The sequence below is a fragment of the Macaca thibetana genome, chromosome 8, assembly GCF_024542745.1.
Source record: "Macaca thibetana thibetana isolate TM-01 chromosome 8, ASM2454274v1, whole genome shotgun sequence".
Taxonomy (NCBI): Eukaryota; Metazoa; Chordata; class Mammalia; order Primates; family Cercopithecidae; genus Macaca; species Macaca thibetana.
The window spans coordinates 120,139,813-120,159,126 of NC_065585.1; the positions used below are offsets into that span (position 1 = coordinate 120,139,813).

Genomic DNA, 19,314 nt, shown 5'->3' on the forward strand with positions numbered 1-19,314 from the left:
AGTTCTCCCGCCTAGGCCTCTCAAGTGGCTGGGACTACAGGTGCATGCCACCACACCCAGCTAATTTTTTCAGTTTTTGTAAAGACAGGGTCTCACTATGTTGCCCAGGCTGGTCTCTAACTCCTGGGCTCAAGCAGTTCTCCCACCTTGGCCTCTCAAAGCACAGAGATTACAGGAGTGAGCCACCGTGCCCAGCCTTCTGAGTTTTTTAGGAACAGGGACCCCATGTCAATTTTTATTTCTGCATCCCCATGGCCCAGCGCCCTGACTCATTTGTAGTAAGTGTCTGATGAAAGGAGCTTGCACTCAGAAAGCCCTGGCTGTGGCCTGGAGTCGGAAGGCCCAGCCAAACCCTGCCTCTGTCACTTCGAATGTGGCCTTCGGCAAGCCGTGTCACTTCTCTGGACTTCAGTTTCCAATCCTATAAAATGTGAGTAAAAACTCCTGTCATGCCTCCCTCACAGAGAGGTCAAGGGGCTCCAAGATGATGTGTGTGATGAAAGCCCTTCGGAGCCGCTGTCTGTAAAACAGAGAAAGTTGTGACATTCATTCTTTTCCAGCCCAGGACTTTATCTCCTGCTCCATCTTTCCTGACTCAGGCCTCAACTGCAGCCTCCGTCATCCCATCTGGAAGGTTTGCCTCAGAGCCCAGCCAAGGTCTGGGCAGGCCTGGGCATCCCCTGATTGGAGTTGGAGGTCGCCTGCTGCCGGTGGAGAAACAATGTCACCACCCAGTGGCTGCCCAACCCAGTTCAGTTCCAACCCGAACTGCCCTTCTGAAAAGACAATGTGACCTTTGCAGCATAATCACTGCCAAAAGTAGTCATTTTATAGCAGAAATCCAGAGATACTGGGTAAACTCTGCAAAGTGGAAGAGACAAAAATGTGAAGCTTTCTAGCACCTCTCACTGCAGCTCCACTGTTGGAGGGACCACAGGGATGGGGTAATGGAACCAATTCGTTCCCCTGGATAGTAGTTCCCCTGGATAGTAGTTCCCCTGGATAGTAGTTCCCCTGGATAGTAGTTCCCCTGGTTGTCTACATCCAGGGCTCTTCCTCTGGTGTTTGTCTACTCTGGGTGTTTACACCCTGCCAGAGCAGAGGCTGGCTTAAGATCTGTGGGCGGGCAGATCCCAGGGTCCCTCACTCTCACACAAGCAGGTTTTAGCCCATGCTGGTGAGGCGTGAATGACAGACTGGAGAGGAATTCACTTCAAGTCAGTGGTTTAGGATGGCAGGGCTGTTCATTTCCTGTGGCTGCCATAAAAAGGTACCACAAACGTGGATGGCTTAAAACAACAGAAACTGATTCTCTCACAGTTCCGGAGGCTAGAAGTCCAAAATCAAGGAGCCTGTAAGGCCATGCTCCCTCCTTAGGCTCTAGCGTGGAATCCTTCCTTGCCTCTTGCAAGTCCCTGGTTGCTGCCAGTGATCCCTGGCGCTCCTTGGCTGCGGCAGCATCACTCGAATCTCTGCCTCTGTTGTCGCATAGCCATCTCTGTGTGTCTCCACTGTGGCTTCACATCTCCCTCTCTTCCTAAGGAGCAGCGTTGGATTTTGACTCAGTGACCACCTGAGCAGGTGCCTGTAATCCCAGCTACTCGGAAGGCTGAGGCGGGAGAATCGCTTGAACCCAGGAGGAGGAGGTTTCAGTGAGCCAAGATCACACCGCTGCACTCCAGCCTGGCAATAGAGTGAGACTCCATCTCAAAAAAGAAAAAAAAAAAAAGAAATGAAATGAAATGAAACAAATATGGAGTCTTATGCAGTTGCACTATCTTTGATCCTCTCGTAGATTTCCAAGAAGAAACAATTTCCACTTTACCTGGGCAAGCTGGTGAGGTCCCATGATGCCACAAGGCAGAGCAGAACTCCTAAGGGCAGCGGATATCACTGGTCCCTGGATCCTTCTCCAGAGGTAATAATGGTGTGAGATTCTGTCCATAGGCATCCTGGGAGAGCAGCTGGTCTGTTGGGGGTTTCAAGATAGCCACAGAGAAAATCAACCCAACAACAGGACAAAGCATGATAGACAGTCGCAGCCCTGGGCTTTGTTCTGGATTTCACAGGCTCTTAGTATGACTGGGCTGGAGGAGACCTTCGATCTGTGCAACCTCCTTGGTCTACTGATGAGGAAATGGATGTGTGGGGCAGCAAGAAGGACACTGCGTCACCAAGGAATGTCTGGCCTAAACGAATCACTTCAGGTGCCTGCAGCCACACCGGAAATGGGGCCCTTTTGGTCTGTCCTTCACAGCTTCTCGTTCCCCTTCTTCTGGCCAATTAGAGAATTGCATTTCCTAGCCATCATGACAGGCTCGGGGATACTCAAGCAGGGCCGGCTCTAGGTGCCCCTGGGATCGATGGGGATGCTGGAAAGAGAGGTGCTCTTTCAGTTGGATTTGCTGGGCTGGGATCATGTTAAGTTGGAACTTCCAAGAGCTATCTTCCCTAGACTCATGAAGAAGTTTTTTGCTGGAAGAGAAATGAAACCAACCCAGAGGGAAGCAGAATTGATAAAATATTCATGCCCCTGAGGCTGTGCACCAGGCAGCCCTGTCTAGCCACATCATCTGAGTCCCTGGATCCATGCTTAAGTCAGTCCACCCTGGGCCTTTCCCACTTCAGGAGTTCCTTTGGCACTCAGGGAGCTCACGTTGGTGAATTTATGATGCCCACTCGCAACTGAAAACAATGATGACTACAGAGGTCTCCCTGTGATGCAGTCCCGACACTAACTTCCCAGAGTCAGGCCACACTTCACAGGTGAAGGGCACAGTCTCTCTCAAGACTGCCCCCTCTTCAGACATCAGCTGCAGGCTCAGGGGTTCCCAGGCCACCTGCAAGGAGCTGATCAGAGAATTGGACATGATCTGATTAGTATTTTAAAAGAATTACTTGTCTGTGGTCTTGAAAATCAACTGTTGAGGCCAACTGTTGAGCAACACAATCAGTTGGGGCTACTGCAGTCATCCAAATGGGGGATGATGAGCCAGAAGGTGAGGAGTGGCTGAATTCTGGAGATCCTTTGAAGGCAGAGCCAACAGGATGTGTAACAGATCTGAAGAATTAAAAGTAAGAGAGTCAAACAGCAGGAAAAAATGCCTTCCCCTTCAGGAGAAGTGGACTGGACTGGGGCAGGATAAGGAGCATAGATTTGGACATCACACAGTGAAATGTCTCTTGGACACCCAGTGGTGAGGTTAAGCACAGAGTTGGATACAGGAGTCTGGAGGTTTTGGAGAGGCCCTGGTTGGAGACATGCATTTGGGAATTGGTAGCGTTTAGGAAGTATTTAGAGCCAGTAACCTGGATAAGATCACCCAGCCCTGGGCCCTGGAGCCCTGGACATTAAGAAGTCATGGAGAGAAAAGCAAGGAATTCATTACCATTTTAAAAAGGAGAGTTTACCTTCAGGGCAGGGAGGGAATTTTGGGAAGGAGCATGTGGGTTGTGAGGATGTTTTTGGGGTGCCAGTAATATTCTAGTTCTTGAGCTGGTTGGTAATTGTGTGGATATTCGCTGGATATTAGTCCATGATGCTCATATTTATGACTTATGAACTTTTGTGTATGTAGGTTATAGTTCATCATTTTAAAAGCTGAGAGAGACCAGGTGCAGTGGCTCACGCCTGTAATCCCAGCACTTTGGGAGGCCAATGCTGGTGGATCACCTGAGGTCAGGAGTTTGAGACCAGCCTGGCCAACATGATAAAACCCCATCTCTACTAAAAATACAAAAATTAGCCCAGGCATAGTGGCACATGCCTGTAATCCTAGCTACTCAGGAGGCTGAGGCAGGAGAATCGAGAATCAATTAAACCTGGGAGGCAGAGGTTGCAGTGAGCCAAGATTGCACCATTGCACTCCAGCCTGGCCAACAAGAGCAAAACTCCGTCTCAAAAAAAAAAAAAAAAAATGCTGACAGAGAGAAAGAGAGAGGAAATGGAAGAATGGGAATGACCAGAAATGATTTACGTTGAGACACAGGAACCTGCATTTTTATTTTTTAATTTAATTTCGTATTTTTAAAAATGGCTTGGGGATCCTTTAAGGGAAAACAAATCCAATTACCAACATGGAAGGTGTGTGGAAGAAAGGGAAACCATGTTCAAAGACTGATGCTGTATTGGATTGAGGATCCTAGCAACAAAGGGCTGGTCTCCTAGCAACAAAGGAAGGCTGAGGATGGGCCTCTGACTAGACCCAGGGCTGACTGCTGATTCTCCTTGGGTTGCTCCTCTCTTAATAATCACATGTAATAATGATGGAACAATTTTCTCTTGTTAGAGAACATTCACATTTAATTTATTTGGCTTCCTTAACAGCTTTGTGAGATGTGTAGGGGATCTAAAATTATATCTCAATCTACGAAAAAGAACACCAAGATTCAGGGAAAATAGGACAATGCCATTTCTACAGTGAGGAGGAGGCTTTGTTATCTAAGTCAATGCCCCATTTCCTGAGGGGAAATCTAAGACTGGAATCCAAGTTGTCTGATGTCCCTGGAGTTCTCCCCAATGATAAGGCCTGGTCAGTCTGGAAGAAGTGACTCCAGCTGCTCCTGACATATCACCAGCTCTAAAAAATGAGACTCAAAGGGCAAATAAGGTCTTAGTTTTATTTTTAACACAGTTTGACCCAGTGGACCCCCTGAAAGGGTCTTGGTAACTCCCAGTGGTCCCCAACCACACTTTGAAAACAACCGCTGGCCCAGAGCAGGGAGGTAAACTGTGGAGGGGGTGAACAGAGAAGGAAAGTCCCCAGGGTCCCAGTGTTGGCCACAGCCAGCTGTGGCTGGAAGGCTGGGAAGGGAACACCACTCATGTGTTTGTCTCAGTCAGCTCAGTTGCTATGACAAAACACCAGACTGGGTGGCGTCAACAACAGACATTTCTCATGGTTCTGGAGGCTGGGAAGTTCAAGGTCAAGATGCTGGCCAATTTGGTTCCTGGTTCATAGACCCGTCTTTTCACCGGATCTTTCCTGGCAAAGAGAAAGAGTGATTCCTCTCTCTGCCTCTTCATAGAAAGCCACTAATAAAATCCCAAGAGCCCTTCCTCATGACCTCATCTAACCCTAATTACCTCCCCAAGGCCTCATGTCCAAATAACATCACATTGGGAGTTACCGCTTTAATGTGAATTTTGGAGGGACATAATTCAGTCCAGAGACGTGTTCATCCTGTTTTGGTGCTAATGCTATTGAGGTTTGGGGGCTAATTTTCCTGAACCATGGCTTCCTCTGAACATCTCATCCTCTGCCCACCATGGGTACCTCCTGGAGGTGCAGGGAGCTGGCGGGCAGAGCAGAATTTGCACCTTTCTTACCTCCCCTGTGATGTAGACCTGGGTCTGGACCCACAGGAGGCTCATAAATACCAGTGACTGGAACAGAGCAGTCAGGCTATGTCCTCAGCCAACCCTGAGCGCCCTAAGCAGGCACCTCATATGCTTTCTGGGAGACCAGTGAGGCGGTGCTGGGCTGCAGCCCGGAGTGTGGGCCTTGCCAAGCGCCAGCCCATCTCTCTGCAGAAAAGCTCCCATTTTTGTCTGATGCTCCCCCTTCCCTGTTTCAGCTGCATCTTTGAGACAAGGTGGTCAGAGCTGGCAGAAATCAGGTGTCTGGGAATGAGATTTGAATCAGCGTTTTTTCCCCTCTGCATGACTGTGCTAAGTGAAAATCTCCCTCCTCTCCCAGCAGGAGACTCTCCATGTGGAGGGGGCAAAAGGGAAGTTAGGGGAAGCAGCAAAATGAGAATATTGGCCCAGCTTGTCTTCAGAATCTGCCACCCCATGTTCCGAGCATAGTTCAAATTGCCAGGGTCCGTCCACTGTAGCCCTACCCTACCTGCCCTATTCCCAGATGTCCTGGGGCTCCTGCAGGAGGAGGGATTAAACTGGCCTCCCTGGTCCGTGACTCTCTCATGTCACCCAGTTCCTACTCCAGTCTGGAATGCTTTGCTCTTCTTTCCAAGTCATTCCTCCTCTCACCTCAATTTCCTCCTCCTGCACATGGGCGCCCCCTCCAAACTCCATGCAGCCCCCACCACCATCTCCAATCCCTCAGATCCCTGCTTGCCGCAGGATGCCAGGCATTTGCAATGCATCTCACATTGCTTTTTCTTGTTGTTGAATATGAGATCGTCTCTCTCAAATCAGAATATAAGAAACCCCTTGAAGACTACATCAAGTGTTATTCATTCCTAGTACCCTCCCTTCCTTCTGAATGTTGTCCTTCTCTCTCCTCCTCCCACTCCATTAAACACACACACACACACTCTCACAGACAGGAAGGTACGATGGCATTCTAGATGCTTAGTGGAAAATGATTTGGAGAATGCAAAGACAAGCCACGAACTGGGAGAAAATTTTGCAAAACACATATCTGAGAAAAGACTTGAGTCCAAAATATACAAAGAACTCTTAAAAGTCAACACCCAGTTTTAAAAAATGAACAAAAATACAAAAAATAGCCAGGCGTGGTGGTGGGCACCTGTAATCCCAGCTACTCAGGAGGCCGAGGCAGAAAATCGCTTGAACCTGGGAGGCAGAGGTTGCAGTGAGCCACGCTCACACCACTGCACTCCAGCCTGGGTGACAGAGGGAGACTGTGTCTCAAAACAAAAAAAAAAGAGGGGGCAAAAGATCTGAGCAGATACCTCACCAAAGATGTACAGATGGCAGACACAGACATGAAAAGATTCTCCACATCATATGTTATCAGAATTGCAAATTAAAACAACGAGACACCACTAGGCATCTGTTAGAATGGCTAATTCTAATAGATGGCTAAAATCCAGAACACTGACACCACCAAATGCTGACAAAGATGTAGAGTAACAGCAACTCTCATTCACTGCTGGTCAGAATGCAAAACGGTACAGTCATTTCTGAAGACAGTTTAGCAGTTTCTTTCTTTTCTTTTTCTTTTTTTTTTTTTTTTTTTTTGATATGGAGTCTGGCTCTGTCGCCCAGGCTAGAGTGCAGTGGCGCGATCTCGGCTCACTGCAAGCTCCGCCTCCCGGGTTCACGCCATTCTCCTGCCTCAGCCTCCCCAGTAGCTGGGACTACAGGCACCTGCCACCATGCCTGGCTAATTTTTTGTATTTTTAGTAGAGACGGGGTTTCACCATGTTAGCCAGGATGGTCTCGATCTCCTGACCTCGTGATCCGCCCACCTCAGCCTCCCAAAGTGCTACGATTCCAGGCGTGAGCCACTGCGCCGGGCCAGTTTGACAAAATTAGACATACTTTTACAATAAGATCCAACAACTGTTGTTTGTACTCCTTGAAATGTGCCCACAGGAGTTGAAAGCTTAAGTCCACACAAAAACTTATACATGAATATTTATAATAGCTTCATTCGTAATAGCTCAAACTCAGAAACAACCAAAATGTCTTTTAACAGATGAATGGATGAATAAACTGTGGTACATCCCAACAATGGAATATTATTCAGCAATTTGAAGAATGAGGTATCGGCCGGGCATAGTGGCTTATGCCTGTAATCTGAGGCGGATGGATCATTTGAGGTCAGGAGTTCAAGACCAGTGTGGCCAACATGGTGAAACCCCGCTTCCACTAAAAATACAAAAATTAGCAGGGCATGGGGGTGAGCGCCTGTTATCCCAGTACTCATGAGGCTGAGGCAGGAGAATCACTTGAACCCAGGAGGCAGAGTTTGCAGTGAGCCGAGATCGTGCTACTGCTCTTGAGACTCTGTCTCAAAAAAAAAGAAAATAAAAAGAAAAAGAAAAGAAAAAGAAAAATGAGCTATCAGCCCATAAGCAGGCATGGGATCTTAAATGTATATTACTAAGTGAGACCGGTTGCAGTGGCTTGCTCCTGTAATCACAGCACTTCGGAAGGCTGAGGTGGGAGGATCACTTATAAGAGGCCAGGAGTTTGGAACCAGCCTGGGCAATATAGTGAGACTCTGTCTCTAAAAATAAATAAATAAGTATGTATATTATTAAGTGAAAGAGACCCCTCTTGGAAAGTCTACATACTGTATGACTCCAACTATGGGACACTCTGGAGTTGGCAAAACTATGGAGACAGTGAAAAGATCCATGGTTGCCAGGGGTTATGGGGAAGGAAGGATAAAAAGGGAATTTTTAACGCAGTGAAATCATTCTTCACGGTGCTGCAATGATGCATGATGCATGATGCTGCAAATGAAAATCTCACAAATTTTCATTTGTGAAAATCCATCAAATGTACAACACAAAGAATGAGCCCTAATGTAAACTGTGGACTTCAGTTAATAATCATGTGTCCATATTGGCTCATCAGTTGTGATAAATGTACCACCGAAATGCAAGATGAAAATAGTAAGGGAAACTCACTGTGTATGGGAGGCATATGGGAGCTCTCTACATTTTCTGTTTATTTTTTTCTGTAAATCTAAAACTAGTCTTAACATTTTTAAAGAATTATAACTAGAAAAAAGCTGTCAATTTGAAGCGAGTCTGTGTCTAACAAGTCACGTCCATGTAAATGTTTAAAACTGAGTGGCACTTGCTGTCTGCCAGGCATTGGGCTCTGAGCACTTCACATGCATACATTCATTTCAGCCTTGCAAGAATCCTATGAGGTCCCTGCCTATTTTACAGGTGAGAAAACTGAGGCCCAGTGAGGTTAAATAACTTGATCAGTTATGGTTAGTAAGTAGTGGAGCTGAGATTCAAACCCAGGCAGTGTTGCTCTAGCTACTGTGCTCTATTACCCCTCATTACTCTTCCCCAAACTTTTCATTTTATTTTATTTCATTTATTTATTTAGAGATGGGATCTTGCTGTGTTGCCCAGGTTGGAGTGCAATGACATCATCATAGTTCACTGCAGTCTTGACCTCCTGAGATCAAGCTATCCTGCTATCTCAGCCTTCCAAAGTGCTGGGATTACAGGCATGAGCCTTCAAGTCTGGCCCAAACTTTTCATTTTGAAAAAGGATAGAAGAGGGGCCCCCAAGGGACTAATTTTTAAAATCAACTTTATTATGGAGTAATTTACCTAAAGTCACCCATTTTAAGTGTTCAGTTTCATGAGTTTGAGAAAAACACCTATGCTAATATAAACACCACCACAACCAAGGAATAGGCCATTTCCATCACCACAGAAAGCTCCCTCATGCTCCTTCCCAGGCCACTCCCACCCCACCTCCAGCCTCAGGCCGCCAGTGATCTGCTTTCAGTCCTTGCCATTTAGTTTTGACTTTTTTTTTTTTTTTTTTTGAGACGGAGTCTCGCTTTGTCACCCAGGCTGGAGCGCAGTGGCCGGATCTCAGCTCACCGCAAGCTCCGCCTCCCGGGTTTACACCATTCCCCTGCCTCAGCCTCCTGAGTAGCTGGGACTACAGGCACCTGCCACCTCGCCTGGCTAGTTTTCTGCATTTTTTAGTAGAGACAGGGTTTCACCGTGTTAGCCAGGATGGTCTCGATCTCCTGACCTTGTGATCCGCCTGTCCCGGCCTCCCAAAGTGCTGGGATTACAGGCTTGAGCCACCACACCCGGCCGACTTTTCTAGAGTTTTCTAGAGTTATGAGTGGATCATACAGTATGTCACCCTTTTGTAGCTGGCTTTTTTTGTGCGTGTCAGAGCTAGGGTAGGCATCCTGATATGTTTGAAATTCCACCATACTGCTTGCTGTGGTTTGAATGTGTATGCCAGAGTTTATGTGTTGGGAACTTAACCCCCAATGCATCAGAGTTGGGAGTTGGGGTCTCATAAGAGGGGACTAGGTCGTGACAGCTCTGCCCTCATGAATGAATTAATGTTATTTCAAGAGTGGGCTTTTTATAAAGGGGACTCTGGCCCCCTCTTGCTCTCTTGTTTGCTCTCCCTTCCTAGTGCCATGCCCTTGGACTTCCCAGCCTCCAGAACCTGGAGTCAAATATATTTCTGTTCATTTTAAATTATCAAGTCTGTGCTATTCTGTTATAGCAACAGAAAATGGACTAAAACACTGTTGCATGTATTGGTAGTTCACTCAAAGGAACTAATTTCTGATTGCAAGATTTCAGATATGGTAATCCCCAGGAGAGGAAAGCACACTTTTTATTATTATTGTTATGAATAGGACCTTCCCAGGCTGCTTGAGTTGTTCTGATCCTGGTCCCACTTCAAAGCAGGGGAGGCTGAGTGATGTCACGCTGAACTGGGCCCCAAATGGGCTCCAAGCACAAGAAGTTGTTGGAGGGACTGAGTCACTCCCAGCCCAAGCGAGTGATGGAAAGGGCAGGTTAGTTGTGGAACCTGGTCTCATGGAAGGGTTCTCCCTCCCAGACTGAATTTCCTTCTTTGCTGAATACAGAGGACTGCCCTGCATGGCTTTCTTCATTAGAGAAAGCTATGAGAAGCTTTGAGCTCCTCCAAGTAAACTGTTTCGTACTCTCAAACAGGCTGTTAATGATGATGATTAATAATAAATTAAGCAAAAGAAGGCCAGGTGCGGTGGTGGCTCATGCCTGTAATCCCAGCACTTTGGGAGGCCGAGGCAGGTGGATCACTTGAGGTCAGGAGTTCGAGACCAGCCTGACCAACATGGTGAAACCCCATGTCTACTAAAAATACAAAAATAAATAAATAAATAAATAAATAAATAAATAATTAGCCAGGCGTAGTGGCGCACGCCTGTAATCCCAGCTACTCAGGAAGTTGAGGCAGGGGAATCACTTGAACCCGGGGTGGAGGTTGCAGTGAGCCAAGATTGTGCCACTATACTCCAGCCTGGGCAACAAGAGTGAAACTCCATCTCAAAAAGTATATAATAATAACAATAATAATAATAATAATAAATTAAGCAAAAGGAAAGGAAAGGATGAAGGTAGCATGCTGTGGTTGACAGAATAATTTTACATCCTAGAAAATAGATTAAATGAAATTACACTTTTCAATGTAAAAACGTTGTGTTTCCTAGGAAAAAGGCAGATGTGTCCTAACCGCTCCTGACTGCACACATATGCAATTTACAATTGTGCTTTCTGAGCAGATTTGGAGCTCTCCTGGGGCTTAGCTGACCTGGGTCTGGGTCTGGTCTCAGCACTCCTGCTAAACCCTCCTAGGGAAGGTGCTCGGGTTGACAGCTCTCTGGGCCTCGGCTTCCATGTCTGTAAACAAGATGCTTGGAGCACAAGTTCTCAAGTTACCTGGTGGCTCTTTATATTTTTAACCCTTTAAATCTTCAGATTTTTAGGGTTTTAACCCCATTGGTATAGCTTGGCCCTGAAGAAAGCAAGCGCACATTGCTGTGTGACAGACCACTAAGGGGCGCTGCTTCCTCAGAGGAGGCGGGAGTTCGCTGCCTCCTCCCCATTCTCTCTGAAGAAATGTCCACACTCATCAAAAGTGGTTGTGATAAAATGTTGAGGTTTGGAATGATGAGAAACACGGAAGCCAAATCATAGGACCTGATAGATATCTGGCCAACATAGGAACAGTGGAATATGTGATCTTTGTGACCATCCCCTCCCCAAGGCCAGATCGAACACCAATCCCTTGGCATACACTGACGTGAATTGCTTAATGATAGGAGGAAATACATTCTGAAAAATTTGTCATTAGGTGATTTTGTCTTTGTGCAAACATCACAGAGTGTACTTACGCAACCCTAGGGGGTACAGCTTACTACACTCCTAGGGTATATGGGATAGCCAGTTGCTCCTACGATACAGAGTTGTATAGCATATTCAGACTGTTCTGAATACCGCAGGCATTTGTAACACAGTGGTAAGTATTTGCGTATCTAAACATCGCTAAACATAGAAAAGATACAGTAAAAAAAAAAAAAAAAAAAAAAAAAAAAAAGATAAAGCCAGGCGCAGTGGCTCATGCCTGTAATCCCAGCACTTTGGGAGGCCGAGGCAGGCAGATCATGAGGTCAGGGATCGAGACCATCCTGGCCAATACGGTGAAACTTTGTCTCTACTAAAAATACTAAAAATTAGCCAGGTGTGGTGGCGGGCGCCTGTGGTCCCAGCTACTCCGGAGGCTGAGGCAGGAGAATGGCGTGAACCCAGGAGGCAGAGCTTGCAGCGAGCTGAGATCGCGTCAGTGCACTCCAACCTGGGCGACCGAGCCAGACTCCGTCTCAAAATAAAAAAGATAGACCGGTTTAGGGAGGGCATTTACCATGAAGGAAGCTTGCAGGACTGGAAGCTGCTTTGGCTGAGTCAGGCAGTGCGTGGTGAGTGAATGTACACTGTTCTCTACTGTGGGCTTTATAGACACCGCACACTTAGGCTACACTCAATGTATACACAAGATTTCTTTTTTCAACGATAAATTAGCCTGAGCTTACTGTAACTCTTTTACTTTATAAATGGCTTTAAGACATTTTTTGACTCTTGTTAATAACGCTTAGCTTAAAACACACTTTGTACAGCTGTTCCAAATTGTTTTCTTGTATTCTGTAAGCTTTTTTCTATTTTTGAAATTATTTATTTTTGTCTGTGTTGTAAACTTCTTTGTTAAAAACTAAGACACAAACATGCATATTAGCCTAGGCCCACACAGGGTCATGATCATCAATGTCAGTCCTCCACCTCCACATTTTGGCCCACTGGAAAGGTCTTCAGGGGCGTTAACAGACATGGAGCTGTCATCTCCTAGGATAACAATGCCTTCTTCTGGGTACTTCTTGAAGGACCTGACTGAGGATGTTTTACAGTTAGGCTTTTTTTTTTTTTTTTGAGAGGGAGTCTTGCTTTGTCACCCAGGCTGGAGTGCAGTGGTGTGATCTCGGCTCACTACAACCTCCACCTCCTGGGTTCAAGTGATTCTCCTACCTCAGCCTCCCGAGTAACTGGGATTACAGGCACCCGCCACCATGCCCAGGCTAATTTTTATATTTTTTTTTAGTAGAGACAGGGTTTCACCATGTTGGCCAGTCTGGTCTCTAACTCCCCACCACAGGTCATCCGCCCACCTTGGCCTCCCAAAGTGCTGGGATAACAGGCATGAGCCACTACACCTAGACAGTTTTTTAAAAAATAAGTAAAAGTGCACCCTAAAATAACAATTAAAAGTATAATATAGTAAACATATAAGCCAGCACCACAGTGATTTATTATTATCAATTATTATGTACTGTACATAGTGACGTGCTAGACTGTCATATGACTGGCAGCCTGTAGGTTGTTTACACCAGCATCACTACAAACACATGAATAATTTCTTGCACTACAATGTCACAACAGCTATGGTGTCAATAGCAGAGATAAATTTTTCAGCTCCATTATAACATTATGAGACCACCAAGTGATACGGGACAGCCGTCATATACCTGGACTATCTCGACTGAAATGTCATTATGCGTGACTATATTTCCAAATCACTTTCCCACACGGCTGGATCAGTGTTTGTTTGATTGGTTAGTTGAATGGTTTCCCCATTTAATTTAACAAATACACCACAAAGAACTCTTCTTCAGTTCTATAAATTTAACTACTCGTTTCTGCATTTTTATTCATCTAAGTAATCATTACTAATACCTACTAAAATCACTCCGACTTTCCCACTTCATCAGACGGGCCTTCCCTAGCCACCCCCACTGGACTAGCACCTGAGCCTCCTTCACCTTCTGTCCTCCTCACCAGCTTTAGTTTTCTCTGTAGCACTCCGTCACCACCCGACTCTCACATTTCCTCATTTCTGTGTCTTTGTGTCTTGTCGGTCTCCTACCCTGGCATATAAGCAGCATGAAGACACAGACCGGGTACAGCATTCGCTGGGCCTCCCTAGAGCCTCAGCCTGTGCCTACTGGGACATGCTATGCTTCTTTCAATCTAAGTCTGCCCAGACTGGTAGGAGAGTGATTTGGTAAGAGAGTGCAAAAGCCAAGGGAAAAAAAAAAGAAAAAATAGCCTCTAGCCTTTGACTCAGTAATCACATTCTGGGAATGGATCCTAATGCAGTAATTCACATGAGCCCTGGGGATGGGATGGGCTGGAGGTGTTGCCTTCCCTCCCCCTGTGTGGGGTCTGAAGCCCTGAGGGACAAGGAGTCACTGTGCCCTCCTCCAAGATACCCTCCTCACAACGCAACATTTATTGTACAAGTACCATACCAGGGACTGTTCTGAGCCCATTCAGTCCTTTTACTCCTGTGGAGCTGTTTTTTTCTTTCTTTTTTTTTTTTAAACAGGTATCACTTTGTCACCCAGGCTGGAGGGCCGTGGCATGATCTCAGCTCAAATGCAGCCTTGACTTCCTGGGCTCATGCAATCCTTCTGCCCCAGCCCCCCAAGTAGCTAGGACTACAAGCCCACACCACCATGCCTGGCTAATTTTTTTTTTTTTTTTTTTTTTTTGAGACGGAGTCTCACGCTGTTGCCCAGGCTGGAGTGCAGTGGCGCGATCTCGGCTCACTGCAAGCTCCGCCTCCCGGGTTCCCGCCATTCTCCTGCCTCAGCCTCCTGAGTAGCTGGGACTACAGGCGCCCGCCACCGCGCCCGGCTAATTTTTTGTATTTTTAGTAGAGACGGGGTTTCGCTGTGGTCTCGATCTCCTGACCTTGTGATCCGCCCGCCTCGGCCTCCCAAAGTGCTGGGATTACAGGCTTGAGCCACCGCGCCCGGCCGCCTGGCTAATTTTTATATTTTTTGTAGAGACAGGGTTTTGCCATGTTGCCCAGGCTGGTCTCAAACCCCTGGACTCAGGCAACCCGCCCACCTTGGCCCCCCACAGTGCTGAGATTACAAGCGCGAGCACCCCACCCAACCTCTTAGGAGCATTTTGAGTGAGGCGCTTCGTACAGATGAAGCATGTGAAGGAAAAGGGAGTTCACATCAGTGAACTCCATCAGTGGAGCCAAGATTTGAACCCAGGTCCCCTGACTGCACAAGCATGCCCTGAACTCACTGTACGACTCTGCCTCTGCAGCAGTGCAGGACCTGAGTGGTGGAGGTGGCAGGGTGGGAGGTGTATCCAGACATACAGACATAAGGTACACCGCCATCATTTTGTTTCATCTGGGACAAGAGTCTACTGCTGTCCTGAAGTAGTCTCCTAGGTTTACATTTCAGTTCAACAAAAGTGCACCATTAAACCACTCAGTGCAAGCTTCAAATACTTTACTCATTTTCTCTTGGAAGTGAGGACATGGTGAGGCAGAGGTGTACTTACTGAGGCCTCCAGTGTGGGCCACTAATAATCGCTGGAAGAGTCAAGCTCCTTTTGGTTCTCCCGGCTAGGTCATTTACCCGCTCTGTGACGCTGGGAAAATCACTTCTCTGGGCCTGGGCTTTTTCATCTGTAACAATTAGCAGAAACCACACTGTACCCAATCAATAAATATTACTTTCAAAGGATAATTGTCATGGTGTAATTTACACTAGCAAAAAGCTGTAAACAACTGAATATCCAATAATGGAGAAATGACTCCATTGCACAATAATTTCAGACCAGAACTGTCTAAAACCATTAAAAATTACATTGAAAAATGAACACAAAATGTTATGGTAAAAAAAAAAAAAAAATCAGAGGCCAGGTGCAGTGGCTCACGTCTGTAACCCCAGCACTTTGGGAGGCAGAGGTGGGTGGATCACTTGAAACCAGGAGTTCGAGGCCAGCCCGGCCAGCATGGTGAAACCCTGTCTTTACTAAAAATACAAAAATTAGGCACGCATGGTAGTGCATGCCTGTAATCCCAGCTACTCGGGAGGCTGAGACAGACATGAGAATCGCCTGAACCAGGGAGGCGGAGGTTGCAGTGAGCCAAGATTGCGCCACTAAACTCCAGCTTGGGAGTCAGAGCTAGACTCTGTCTCCAAAAAAAAAAAAAAACTCAGGCATAACTACAATTTGGTTGAACAAATATTCTGAAGGAAATACCCAAACAGTAGCGTATTTATGGGTGATAAGACACCAGAGTGACAATTTCTTCCTTATATTTTTACATCTTTTCTGAATATTTCAAAAGAAGTTTGCTTTTCTTTGTAACAGACAAAGATTATTTACAAAGTTGGTCTCCTTTCATTTTCTACCTTATTGGTGAATGCTTTAGCAGGAGGGCGTAGGACTAGAAGTGGAAGGATGGGAGATGGGGAAAGCGGAAAGCCCAGTTTCACTAGCGTTTATTGAGCATCTGGTATATCCAGGCACTGTGTAGGGTGTGACAGCTGAGTGAAAGCTCAATAACCAGGCATTACTGTACAGAGAAGACAAGGGAATGTCATGTTCAAAGGCCCTGGGGTGTGAAATAGAAGGCTTATAGGAGCACAGAAAGTAAGGCCCAGGGGGAGAGGTGAGATGGGGTTCGGAGATGGGCAGGCTGGAAATGCCCCAGAGGCCCTGTCAGCTTAATCAAGGGATTCAGATTACATTTTGAGGACCCTGGAGCCACGGAGGATTTATTTTTTAATTTTTTTTTTTTTTTTTGAGATGGAGTCTTGCTCACCGCCCAGGCTGGAGTGCAGTGGCGCGATCTCGGCTCACTGCAAGCTCCGCCTCCCGGGTTCACGCCATTCTCCTGTCTCAGCCTCCCGAGTAGCTGGGACTACAGGCTGAAATTTTATTTGGTGTATTAAGTTCTATACAATTTTATCACCTGTGTGGTTTTCTGTATCTCAAGATACTGAACAATTCCACCACCACAAAGATCCCTCCCCCTGCCTTTGATAACTACACCCCCTTCCTCTGACTCTTTCTTTCCTTCTACTGCCCACCAGAGCCAGGGACTAATCAGTGGGGAGGGTAAGTAGGAGGCAACGGGAGAGCCTGGGAGAGCTCACAGGGGTCAAGGTTTGGGGCCTGCCTGGTTAGCTATGACCATGGGAATGTCCAGGTGAAAGTCCCTCTGGGGCCAATGGATTTAAATATCCGTGGCTTAGGAGAGAAGCCTGGGCTGGAGGTGAGATTTGGGAGGGTCTTGTCTAGTCAGGGGGTGGAGTAAGAGAGGACTGAGAAAGGAGCTGCCTTTCAGGTGACAGTCCGCTTCGGCACAGGGGTCCCTTGTTTTGCAGTTAGCTGCCTCCTTGGGCCTGGCAAAGCCCTGGTGTTGCTTAAGGAGCCCTCTCTGTGCAGAGGGCTCTCCCAGCATGCCCATCCCCCACCCAGGAGTCTCAGAGCCAGGCACAGGAGGTCCTTCTGCACAATGGCCCCCCGTTAGCTGTATCCTGTTCAGTCCCCAAGCACAGGGCTTGTTAATCCCAGCCCTGCCATTCCAGGAAGGACTCCAGAGGTCACGGAATCCAAAGCGTTGAATTTACAAAGAAGAAAATTAGTCCTCGGAGGAGAGGCTTGGCCAAGCCCATAGATGTGATCTGCTGGCCGAAAGGGGGCTGTTTATTTACTCGTTCAGGATCGGTTTTCCCCCTACAGGAAAAGGGAGGTGAAACCCAGGCGAGATGGATGCAAGTTTCTCAACACTTTAATTCGGCAGCTTTAATTGAGCGTGTACTATGTGCCAGGGAGGGCCAGGGTTTTCGGGATAGGAGGTGAACAAGGCACGGGCCCTAAGGCTGCTGGATAAGGGCATCGAAGGGTTAAATTCTGGGAGCGCTGCGTGGGGGAAGGGGTAGAGGAATCTCCCGAGGAAAGGCCCCCTTCCCGGCTTCTCAGGCTCCGGAAACCCGGGCGCGAGGAGCCTGGGAAGGGCTGCCCCGCAGGCCTTGGCCTCCCCCGCGGAGCTCCCTCTGGCGCTGGGAGGGGCCGCTCTCGAATTACAACAAAAGAGGCTGGAGGCCGGGCCTTCAGCGGCAGCCGCCTTCGGGGAAGGAGGTGGGTCCGGGGAGGGGTTTGCCATCCTCCTCTGGTTAAAAGTAAGGGGGAAAAGAGTAAACGCGCGACTCCTGCGCGCGGCTACCTGCAGTTGGTGCTTGCTTTCTCCAGCCATCGAAGACCTCAGCCGCCTCCTCTGCTGGGGAAAGGGGCTCCGTGGCGGCTGAAGCAGAGGGCGACCACCGTGGAGAGCGCGGTCCCAGCCGGGCCACTGCGGATCCCTGAAACCAAGTAAGAGCGCTTCCCGCGCCACCCCCTCCCCGAAGCGGTTCGCGAGAAAGCGGGAGCGTCCCTGTGGGGTCTCCAGGCTTCGCCCTGCGCGGGGCTGCCTCTCGAAAGTGCCTAGCGGTTCCCGAAGACTTCTTGTGGGGAGCAATGAGAGGACGTGCAGGCTAAAGGGTCCTCCTGCGGCCCCGGGCGGCCCCGCCCAGCTCCACCTCGTCTGGGCCGGGTGCGGCGCGGCTGCTGGCGCGCCCGGGGAGTGAGGCGCTGGATCCCTTGATCGTCCCGAGAGCCCGTAGTCAGGCGGGACACAGCCAGTCGAATCTCGGTGCGTGTTGGGCGTCTTGGAGAGTGCAGCGTGGCTCCAGGGACAGCGTCTTCCGAGTTCTGGCTTTGAGGAGTTGGGCACGCGGGGCGACGGGGCGTGGGACAGTGGGTGCCCTCGGGGCTGTGGTTTTGGGGATGTAGAGCGTGCTGGGCTGGGACGGAGTAGGGGCGGGAACACGGGGGCTGCGCCCGGGAGCTGTAGCGCCCACTGCCTGAACCCGGTTCAACCCCCAGCCTGCCCGAAAGGCTGTTGGGAGCGCGGGAGCGCCCTGAGTCCTGCAGGAGCAGAGGCGCGCTCGGCACGCCAGGTATGCACTCCCAAGTCTCCCTGGCTCTCCGGGGACCAGGGACCTTTTCCCGCCTCATACCGAGAAGCCCTGGAGTTGGAAAGAACGGGCACGAGCGAACCCACGGCTACAGCTGATCCTAATCTTGCGCCGTTGGTTCCGCGGTCCCCAGTGCCTACAACTTTTACGCAGGAGCTTTGCCCACCGCGTCGCTTCTCACCAACCCAGATCTGGAAGCCTTCCAGGTATAGCTGCCTGCCTGAAGTGTCCCAGGAATCAGCGCTGGAATAGAGATGATTGGGAGAAACAAGCGAGGTTCCCTCCTCTTCGTGCCCGGGCTAAGACCCATCAAAAAACTGCAGGAGTGCGGGGCGGAGCTAGGGTGAGAGGAAGAGAACACCGCAGAACTCGGCGAGGGAGGGGGCTGAACTACTCAATATGGTTAGGAAACTCCAAGACCTGATGAGGGGGGAGATGTGCATGACAGAAACATGCTCCAAGTTAGTTTCGTCCCTAAGATCTTGAAACTGCGGAGATCTCAAAACCAGTACTTTTTTTTTTTTTTTTTTTTTTTACTCCCAGAGGAAGAAAAACGATGAGACTCAGGGCCACTGGGTTAGTCAGTGTGGGGACTGAAACCGTACCTCTTACTCCAGGTCCCTCCCCTACACCACCGCTAGCCTGTCTGTCCTGGAACCCCAAAACACCATTTGTCATCTTTGGTGGAATGAATTAGTTATTGATGGTGTATCGTGTA

The 19,314-nt window shown here is 48.3% G+C and overlaps 1 protein-coding gene and 1 long non-coding RNA gene across 2 annotated transcripts in view; one reads left to right on the forward strand and one right to left on the reverse strand.

The window, feature by feature from the left end:
* Nucleotides 1-2,893: 2,893 nt before the first annotated feature.
* On the reverse strand, nt 2,894-17,881 carry LOC126961251 (uncharacterized). Its single transcript, XR_007728235.1, has 3 exons — nt 17,807-17,881; nt 15,127-15,253; nt 2,894-3,061 (listed from the first exon to the last, which is right to left on the reverse strand). It is a non-coding gene; the product is annotated as an uncharacterized LOC126961251 (long non-coding RNA).
* The window catches only part of LOXL2 (lysyl oxidase like 2), a 99,576-nt gene continuing 97,991 nt past the window's right edge, over nt 17,730-19,314 (forward strand). The window contains exon 1 of the mRNA XM_050801394.1: nt 17,730-17,952. The gene's annotated coding sequence lies outside the window, so the exon portion shown is untranslated. The remainder of the gene's footprint in view (nt 17,953-19,314) is intronic.